Source organism: Narcine bancroftii, chromosome 1 (genome assembly GCF_036971445.1).
Source record: "Narcine bancroftii isolate sNarBan1 chromosome 1, sNarBan1.hap1, whole genome shotgun sequence".
NCBI lineage: Eukaryota > Metazoa > Chordata > Chondrichthyes > Torpediniformes > Narcinidae > Narcine > Narcine bancroftii.
The window spans coordinates 450,497,557-450,508,443 of record NC_091469.1 but is presented as its reverse complement, the minus strand read 5'-3'; the positions used below and the strand labels follow the sequence as shown (position 1 = coordinate 450,508,443).

General features: G+C 41.4%; 1 long non-coding RNA gene across 3 annotated transcripts in view; it reads left to right on the top strand.

Moving 5' to 3' along the window:
- Positions 1-1,462: 1,462 nt before the first annotated feature.
- The window catches only part of LOC138751785 (uncharacterized), a 57,777-nt gene continuing 48,352 nt past the window's right edge, over positions 1,463-10,887 (top strand). For all 3 annotated transcript variants that reach the window (XR_011350180.1, XR_011350181.1, XR_011350179.1), the window contains exon 1: positions 1,463-1,587. This is a non-coding gene — a long non-coding RNA (uncharacterized lncRNA). The remainder of the gene's footprint in view (positions 1,588-10,887) is intronic.

Sequence of the window (10,887 nt, the reverse complement as noted above, 5' to 3'; positions counted from 1 at the left end):
TCGCAGTCGAAGATTTATGGAGGGGTAATGTCCACGTCAGCTGCAGGCTCGTTTGTGGCTGACAAGTCCGATGCGGGACAGGCAGACACGGTTGCAGCGGTTGCAAGGGAAAATTGGTCGGTTGGGGTTGGCTGTTGGGTTTATCCTCCTTTGTCTTTTGTCAGTGAGGTGGGCTCTGCAGTCTTCTTCCAAGGAGGTTGCTGCCCGCCGATCTGTGAGGCGCCAAGATGCACGGTTTGAGGCGAGATCAGCCCACTGACGGTGGTCAATGTGGCAGGCACCAAGAGATTTCTTTAGGCAGTCCTTGTACCTCTTCTTTGGTGCACCTCTGTCTCGGTGGCCAGTGGAGAGCTCGCCATATAACACGATCTTGGGAAGGCGATGGTCCTCCATTCTGGAGACGTGACCTACCCAGCGCAGTTTGATCTTCAGCAGCGTGGATTCGATGCTGTCGGCCTCTGCCATCTCGAGTACTTCGATGTTGGAGATGCTGCTGAAGAAGATCCAACTTCATGTTCTTCCTTAATGAGTGACAAAATAACACATCAGAGCTTTGATACTCATTGGTATCTATTCTTGAGTGCATGTCTACCGACTTGATTTATGGCCAAAAGTTGCATTGATAGTGAGTTGGAGATCTTTTTCTTTCTTTTTATCTCATATTTTAGATAAAGAAAAGAGTTTTCTGGCATGATAAGAAGAGGACTGTCTGTGTGAATTATCCCATAAGATCCCTTCCCCATTGCTTTATTGTGAAAGGAGTTACAGATGTCTTCTTTCTTTTATGTGAGTTTTTTTTTTCCTCTTCTCAACCCTAAATAACCTACCCTTATATTGATTATGTTCTCTCTTTTTAGATTCTCCTACCAGAAGAAATTGTTTTATTCTGTATCTCCTATTAGTCCATTTATCATTTAAAAAATATCCCAAATGATTAGTTCACCCTCAACATTCTAAACACAGATGAATCCAAACGGCATTTTCTAACGCTGTTCAATGTATCATCTGCTTGTGAATTGATGTAATCTATTGTTCATGTCAACTTCCTTTTACCCTGCTGTATGTTAGAATCTGGCATCCTCCTGTCAGTCTATATGTGTTATATTTAGTTTTAACCATATCATTAACTCTAATTGATTATTTCTTTCAATTGAAACTTTCACTGGACAGTCTGAAATCTCTCAAAGCAGTATTGTGTGATCTATTATTTGAGTTGATAGATCCTTGCCACTAAATATCAGTCTGGATATCAGTTCCTAAAAGACTAATGCGTAAACAATTTGATTTGATCACTACACTGTTGAATTGTTTGTGCAACTGGAGATCAAATCAAACTCTAACAGATTTCCTGCAAGTCTGTAAGATGAAGATATTTTTTATTGCACAAGGTCAATGAGAGATTTGCTTTCTTTGTGCTGCCTGGAGTACTGAATTAGCTTCCGGTCAGTTCGATGCTCACACTTGAGCATCTATTAAGCAACTTTTTTTTAAATAATTGGCAGTTACATTAATGTAACATATGAAGATGGTTCATAGGATACATCTGTATTGAAGAGAAGGCCAGTATACTTACACCTGGAGGAACAGGTGAACCATTTATGTTTACTTCTTCTTTCTTCTTTGGCTTGGCTTCGCGGATGAAGATTTATGGAGGGGTAAAATGTCCACGTCTGCTGCAGGCTCGTTGGTGACTGACAAGTCCGATGTGGGACAGGCAGGCACGGTTGCAGTGGTTGCAAGGGAAAATTGGTTGGTTGGGGTTGGGTGTTGGGTTTTTCCTCCTTTGTCTTTTGTCAGTGAGGTGGGCTCTGCGGTCTTCTTCAAAGGAGGTTGCTGCCCGCCGAACTGTGAAAAGTGATAAACACCACAAGAGAGAAGCAATCTTAGTGGGCTTTGTGTCAGATTTCATATTTATTGTCAGAGTACATATATGACATCACATACAACCCTGAGATTCTTTTTTCTGCAGGTGAGACAGAATTGCCACTTATTGATAGTGTAAAAAGATGGTACACAGCATATACATGTCAACAAATAAAGAACTGTAAATAGATAACAAATGTAAACAAAATGACTGTGCAATACAGGGAGAATTTTTAAAAATCAATAAAGTGTAAAAGAAAGTCTTTAAATGAGTTTCTGTTTGCTGTTGAGGAGTCTGATGTTGGAAGGGTAGCAGCTCTTCCTGAACCTCGTGGTGTGAGTCTTGTGGTATCTATACCTCTTTCTTGATGGCAGGAGCGAGAACAATGTGTGTACTGGGTGGTGTGGATCCTCATTGATCTCTGTTGCTCTCTAACGGCAGTGTTCCCCATAGATGTTCTCAACAGCAGAGAGGATTTTGCCTGTGATGGCCTGGACTGTGAGCACTCAGCCAGGTACTCCTTCCCAGCTGGATGCTTTCATATGTGAAAGCTGCAAATTTCCTTGCTGATCTTTATAGAAAATGCGTGATGGTCCAGATATTGTTCTATAGAAAGAATTGCATATTAATGATCTCAAGGCTAAACACTCTAATACAATTTCCACTACCATCTGGAGGTAGACTAGGCTATAAAATTGACTATTGAGCTTTCTCATCCTGTATGGGACAAATGTGGGAGGTGTAGTAATGCTAAAAAGATGTTGGAACTAGAAAGGAAACAGATTAAGATAAATCTAATGAGTAAAGAGAACAAAGGCACACAAAAAGTGGTGAAGAAATAACAGAGAGCCAAGGAAAGTATTTTATAATGGGATTAAGATCAAATGAAACATAGGGAAATTTAAAACTTATGTGTTGTTAAAAGCACAATATGATAGGAAAAACAGAGGTCCAGACCATAAAAATACACAAGAAAATAAGATCCTATAATAGATCACAGTGGGGACAAGCAGAACAACATGGATCAAAAAGAGTCATATCCTTGCTGATTAAGGTCAAGGATTATAAAGAGAGCAAAATAAATGTTTGACTTGTTAAGAATTCTGGTAGGAGAGGTTTTGTCGCCAACCCTCACTAATTGTGGCCTGCAGATCAGGAAGAGGGGACCTAGTGGGGCCAAGGTCCAGAGGTTCGGAGATGAGTTTGGGTCAGTGGTGCTAATGTCAATAAACAGGAGTCTAACATAGGGGTACTTCTGATCCAAATGTCCCAGAGCTGAGTGATATGATATGAGTTTATTGACATATACTCAAGGAAAATGTCCAGATGTACCAAAATTCTGATCATAATTCCAGGAAGATGGCATCTGCCATGGCAGTGGTAGGTGAATTGCAATAGGTCGAGGTTGTCTGGGAGGCTGAAGTTGATGTGAGCCATGACTGTCTCTCATGATAATGGATGTTAGAGACACAAAGCGATCATTATTAAGGCACATTGTCTAAACTTTCTTTGGGTATTTTTGAAGCAGGAATTAACTTCAAATTATTGTAGGGAGAGATTGAAGATGTCTGTGAATGCTCTCACCAGCACCATTTAAGCTTATTTCAGGATGTTCCATTATACTTTATAGACAATTACCGCAAATATTCGTATATAATAGGAACCCCATCCCTTCACCTGTCTGAGTCGCGCTCACGTCTCTCCGCTCACCCGCTTGCCCGCCCAGCTGCCTGAGTCGCGCTAGCGTCTGTCTGCTCACCTGGCCTCCTGAGTTGTGCTTGCATCTCTCTGTTTGCCCGCTCGGCCGCCTGAGTCATGCTCACATCTCTCTGCTCACCCACCCGGCTGCCTGAATTGCGCTTACGTCTCTCTGCTTGTCCAGCCTCCTGAGTCACGCTCGTGTCTCTCCGCTTGTCTGCCCACCTGCCCGGCCTCCTGAGTCACGCTCGCGTCTCTCCGTTCGCCCACCCGGCCACCAGAGTCACGCTTGCATCTCTCCACTCCCCCACTCACCCACACGCCCAGCCTCCTGAGTTGCCCTTGTGTCTCTCCACTCGCCCGCTCGCCCGGCTGCCCGAGTCATGCTGCCGACTACTGCTCACCTGCCCGGCCACCTGAGTTGCACTGCCGACTACCACTTGCATGCCCGTCTGGCTGGCTGCCCGAGTCACGCTGCTGACTACCTCTCGCCCGCAGAAAAAAAAAATTAATTTTATTCTCGTGTATAATGCAACCCCCATATTTTTGAGAGGAAAAAGGGGGGAAATTTTTTGCACTATTCATGAACATTTACGGTAACTAATTTTGAAATTTAGCTACTATTGTAAACTGGGACATGTAACTCCCATTCATTTGTAACCCACGAACAATAGTGTGTAATTGACTAAAATTATCTCAAAATCTATAATTTTCATAATTTTAACAATTTCATTCCAAGTAAAAGTAAATTGCACTTAACATAACATAACATAACATAACAATTACAACACGGAAACAGGCCATTAGGCCCTTCTAGTCCGCACCGAACCAAACACCCCTTTCTAATCCCACCTCCCTGCACAATGCCCATAACCCTCCATCTTCTTCTCATCCATATACCTGTCCAACCTTTTCTTAAATAATACAATTGACTCCGCCGCCACTATTTCTCCCGGAAGATCATTCCACACAGCTACCACTCTCTGAGTAAAGAAGTTCCCCCTCATGTTACCTCTTAACCTCTGCCCCTTAATTCTTAACTCATGTCCTCTTGTTTTAAACTTTCCTCCTCTTAACGGAAATAGTCTATCCACATCCATTCTGTCTATCCCTTTCATAATCTTAAATACTTCTATCAAATCCCCTCTCAACCTTCTACGCTCCAAAGAATAAAGACCCAATCTGTCCAATCTCTCCCCATACTCCAGATGCTTAAACCCAGGCAACATTCTGGTAAACCTTCTCTGCACTCTCTCCACTCTGTTTATATCCTTCCTATAATTAGGCGACCAGAACTGCACACAGAACTCCAAATTAGGCCGCACCAACGTCTTATACAATCTCAACATCACCTCCCAACTCCTATATTCCATGCAATGATTGATAAAGGCCAGCATACTAAAAGCCTTCTTCACCACCCTATTCACATGAGTTTCTACCTTCAGGGAATGATGTACCGTCACTCCTAAATCTTTCTGCTCTTCTGTATTCCTCAATGCTCTCCCATTTACCACATATGTCCTATTCTGATTCTTCTTACCAAAATGAAGCACCTCACACTTATCAGCATTAAATTCCATCTGCCATTTTTCAGCCCACTTTTCTAAGCAGCCCAAATCCCTCTGCAATCCTTGAAAACCTTCTTCATTATCCACTATTCCACCTATCTTAGTATCGTCTGCATATTTACTAATCCAATTCACCACCCCATCATCTAGATCATTAATGTATATAACGAACAACAATGGGCCCAATACAGATCCTTGAGGCACACCACTGGTCACCGGCCTCCAACCTGACAGACAATTATCCACTACCACTCTCTGGCCTCTCCCTTTCAGCCAATGTTCAATCCATTTGACTATCTCAAAATTTATACCTAAAGACTGCACCTTCCTAACTAACCTTCCATGTGGTACCTTATCAAAGGCCTTACTGAAGTCCATATAGACAACATCCACTGCGCTACCCTCATCCACATTCCTAGTCACCTCTTCAAAAAATTCAATCAGATTGGTCAAACATGACCTTCCTCCCACAAATCCATGTTGAGTGCTCTTGATCAGACCCTGTCTATCCAGATGTTTATAAGTACTATCTCTAAGAATTTTCTCCATTAATTTACCTACCACAGACGTCAAACTTACAGGCCGATAGTTGCCAGGCTTCCTCCTTGAACCCTTTTTAAATAACGGAACCACATGCGCAATGCGCCAATCCTCCGGCACTATCCCCATATAGATTTAATATCTCCTTCTTAAGATGTAGTGGTCAGAACTGCTCATGCTACCCTGATCTGATGTAAGCAGATAATTAAATGCCTGTGGTGTGTAACTGATATCCACTTGTACAATAGTGTTTAAAGCTGGCATTTCTTTCACCTTCTTGATTAAGTTTTGAATCTGTCCATGGTATTTAATGATAATATATATGCATGCAAAGTTTCTTTGGATCTATTTTATTAAAATAAAAGATGTTGTGAATTTGGGTAAAAAGGAAAAGAGAACATTTGCAAGTTTGACAAGGCCCTAAAAGAATATAAAAACTGTACCAAAGAGAGTTAAAAAAAAGAGCATTAGGAAGGCCAAAATGGACAATGAAATGTCTTTGGTGAGCAAGGTTAAAGAAACTCCCAGGGAATTTTATATTGATGTTAGAAACAAGAGGAGATATAGGAAAAGAATAGCACGACTCAAGGACAAGGGACAGAACTTGTGCTTGGAGTCAGATGAAATGGGAAAGGTGCTAAATTTATACTTTGCATCAGAGTTTACTAAAGGGAAGGACATGGAGGATAGTATTAGGGAGCATAATGTGGATAATGCTAATGCATTGGGCATTTTGAGATCAAGGAAGAGATGGTCCTGGGTCTTTTGAGGAGAACTAACATGGTTCTTTAGCCATAAGGCCGAAGAACCTCTGCCTTTACAGACTGGTGTTTATCCTTTACTTCCTATGGATGTTGCGTGACCGGCTGAGTTTCCCCAGCATTCTTGTGTATTGCACTCAACCCCAGCAGACTTTCTTTGACAGACTTATTTGTTTTCTTTTTCTTATCTCGACCATAGCACTGGACCTCATTGTGAGCTTTTGTAGGGCAAACAAAGGAAAACACATTTTGTGCATTTGGTGTACATGACTATAAAGGAATCTTGAATTCTGAAGGTGGTCATAATTCCTGGTTAGTTCCTGAACCAAGAACTAAGTCTTAAGCTAAATCTCCCCATGAACCAGGAATCAGTTTCTAGGATTGTGGGTTGTGAATGCATTATAAGAACATGAGAAATACGAGAAGGAGTGTTCACATCTCAACACTATTTCCCTGTCCTCTCATTGTCTTCTCAGTATCTACTGTCTCAAACATCTTATAATTTTATGTCTTCCAACAAGATTCTATTCTCCTAGACATCAATGATTAGAGGCCCAACCTGCTGAACCTACCCACACAATATAACCCTTCCACTGGATGGATTTTCTCTGGGCAGCTTCCAATATATCGATATCCTTCCTTTGATAGAGACACCAAAATTCTATTTCGTACTCCAGGCATAATCTTACCTAGGCCCTTTGCATTTGTAACAAGACTGCTCTGATTCTATCTTCAAATCTCTCCATGATAAGAATGACAATTCTGTTTAATTTCCTGATCATTTATTCCACAGTGCGTTAACTTTTTGGTCAAGGGATAACTATTCAATAGGGATTACACCTGCAGAATTTCATCACTTCTTTGACCTCATTTGGGTGTATAAAAATTAATTAGTGTGTGTTCACCCATAGCTTCCTCACTCTGATCTCCCTCCGTAATAATGATAATGAGTTTATCGTCATATACATTAATATTCTTACTTTCTTGCTGCAGCCAAACAGGTACTTCATAAAGAAAAGAAATGACCTTAAATTAAATAAAATATGATAATAAATACAAGAGATGATGGTTAACAAATATTCAGTAACCACAGTTAAAGAAAGCTAGGTGCATTAAAATAGTGCAGATCCCTTCATTACCTGGACACAAGCTGATAGCACATCACCCCATCATCTTGTTTTCTCCCTTATTCTGTAGACTGCATGGGTTTAGGGCCTTGACGTTTCCTATGCTACATGCTGACTTAGTTACCTGGGGTTAACTTTCACTTCCTGTTTACTACGAATGTGACCAAAATACTCTAAGGTATTACTGCTTCTAGGTGTATGCTCTTTGCTCATTTTCCTTGGCAAAACATTGATTTATTTGTTTGTGCCGGTGGCTGATTTTAACATGGAGGGTTTGTTGTAAATTGTCAAGTAGCAACACCAACATTAATAATTATTTATGTTGCTGCATAAGGGATCCTTCAAAATGACGTCATAGAAATGCCACAAAAGAACATTTGACATTGAACTGCAAAATGGAGGTTTGAATTCAGAGCATCAAAATCTTCATCATTTTTTTTTCGAGGCGGGAGGAGGTAGAGACTCAAAGCTGTTTAATGGAGCCTCTGAGGATGTTCGTATTTGACTGTACTTCCACAAAGTGTTTAAATGTTGTGGTTGTGTACAATAACCCAGAATATGGGAGGATATTAACATCAGGAATTGTGAGGCTGAAGAGGGATTGGTAAAGAAAATTTTGAAACTGAATCAGATCCAATGTAAACACAGGCTAACTGGCTAACAGCTACACGCCAGGCCACAAAGACGATGTTTTGATTTATGGAGAATAAAAGGGAGACTGACTGGGAGGGAATTGGTTGAAATGGAAAAGCAACAAAGGTGTGAATGAGGTATTCAACAGCAGATGAGTGGAGGGTGATGAAAGAATTAAGCATTTTTAACGCATCAATGACTCACCTGTACATGGACAAAACTTTCAAAATTGCCAAATGATATAGAAAATAGGAACAATTGAACCAGATTTAAAGCACTGAAATCTTTTGAACACCAACGGTAGTGGGTTGTATAAAGAAAGGTGATGAGTCAGCATAGAGGGTGGAGATTGAAAACTTGGCTGAATGGTGCACTAACAACAACCTTGCACTCAATGTCACCAAAACCAAGGAGCTAATTGTTGACTTCAGGAAAGGAAAGCCAGAGGAATACAATCCAGTGATCATTGGGGGATCAGAGGTAGAGAGGGTGAGCAAATTTATGTTCTTGGGAGTCACTATCTTGGAAGATCTTTCCTGGACCCAACACACCAATGGCATCATGAAGAAAGCATGTCAGCGCCTCAACTTCCTCAGGAGTTTTCGGAGGTTTTATATGACACCAGAAACCCTGGAAAATTTCTACAGAAGTGTAGTGGGAAGTGTGTTGACTGGCTGCACATAACCATATAACCGTTTACGGCACGGAAACAGGCCATGTCGGCCCTTCGAGTCTGCATCGGTTCACTAGAACAACTCCATTAGCTCAAACCTCCTGCTCTCCACCCATAACCCTCCAACCCCCTCACCTCCATGTACACATCCAACCTTCTCTTAAATGACTGAAGGGACCCTGCCACGACTATCTCATTTGGAAGATCATTCCATTCTGCCACCACTTGCTGAGTGAAAAAACATCCTTTAATATTTCTCCTAAAGTTTTTCTCCCCTTACCCTTAACTCATGTCCCCTTGTTCCAACCTCCCCTGCCTTCAGGGGAAAGAGTCTGTTTATGTCTAGTCTATCTATTCCTTTCATAATTTTAAATACCTCTATCAAATCCCCTGTCAGTCATCTACGTTCCAATGAATAAAGTCCCAGTCTCCTTACTCTCTCCCTATAATCTAGATGCTGTAAGCCAAACAACATCCTTATAAACCTTTTTTGCATTCTCTCCACCTTATCTATATCCATTCTATAATTTAGAGACCAGAACTGAACACAGTATTCCAAACCTGGCCTCACCAATGCCTTAAACATCCGCAGCATCACTTCCCAGCTCTTATATTCTATACTATGATTTATGAAGGCCAGCATACCATAAACCTTCTCAACCACCCTGTCTACATGGGAATCCATCTTCAGTGAACTCTGTACCATAACCTTTGCTCCTTTGCGTACCTCAATGCCCTCCCCTTAACTGTATATGTCCTATTCTGGTTATTTTTACCGAAATGCAATACCTCACACTAGTCTACATTGAATTCCATCTGCATCTTTCAGCCCACTCTTCCAAACAAACCAAATCCTCCTGTAATCCAGGAAAATCTACCTCACTATCCACCACTCCCCCTATTTTCATATCATCCACGTATTTGCTTACCCAGTTAACCACACCCTCCTCTAAATCATTAATATAAATGATAAACAACAAGGGACCCAGCACCGATCCCTGAGCCACCACACTTGTCACAGGCTTCCAACCTGACAGACAGTTGTCCACCATGACTCTCTGCTGTCTATCTTCCACCCACCTCTGAACCCATGTCACAATCTCTCTACTAATTCCTAGTGACAAAACCTTCCTTATTAATCTTCCATGCAAAACCTTATCAAAAGCCTTACTGAAATCCAAATAGATCACATCAACCCCTCTACCTTCATCCACCTTTTTTGTCACTTCCTCAAAAAACTCAACAAGGTTCATCAAACATGACTTTACTTTTACAAACCCATGCTGGGTGCCCATAATCAATTCCTGCCTATCCAGATATGCAGATATACAACCTCGAAGAATACCCTCCATAACCTTCCCCACCACCGAAGTCAAACTTACTGGCTGATAATTACTTGGCCTACACCTACTGCCTTTTTTTTGAACAACGGAACTACATTTGCAACCCTCCAATCCTGTGGTACCACCCCCTCCTCCAGTGATCTTTGAAAAATCAGTCAGTGCCCCTGCTATTTGTTCCATGACCTCCCTTAAAGTCCTGGAAAAAATCCCATCAGGACCAGGAGACCTATCCACCTATCCAAAACCCTCATTTTACTAATATCTATCCTCTCCATAACTAAGCCCTTTCCCTCTCTTATCTCATATAGTCCAATGTCCCTTTCCTTCGTGAAGACAGACGAGAAAAAATTGTTCAATATTTCTCCCATCTCATACGGTTCCTTATATAGTTCACCGGTCCCATCATCCAGTGGACCTATTCTATCCTTAACCCTTCTTTTACTGTTCACATATCTGTAAAAACCCTTAGGATTCACCTTCACCTTATTAGCTATGGACACCTCTTACCTTCTTTTTGCTTTTCTAATTTCCTTCTTAAGGTTCTTCCTGCAATCTAAGTAATGACCAAACATTTCCTCAATCCCTTATTTTTTATATTTAGTATAGGCCTCCCTCTTGTCCCGAACCACCAGAAAATCACAGCTCCCTCAAACCTTTAGTCTTCCCTTTCAGCCTGACTG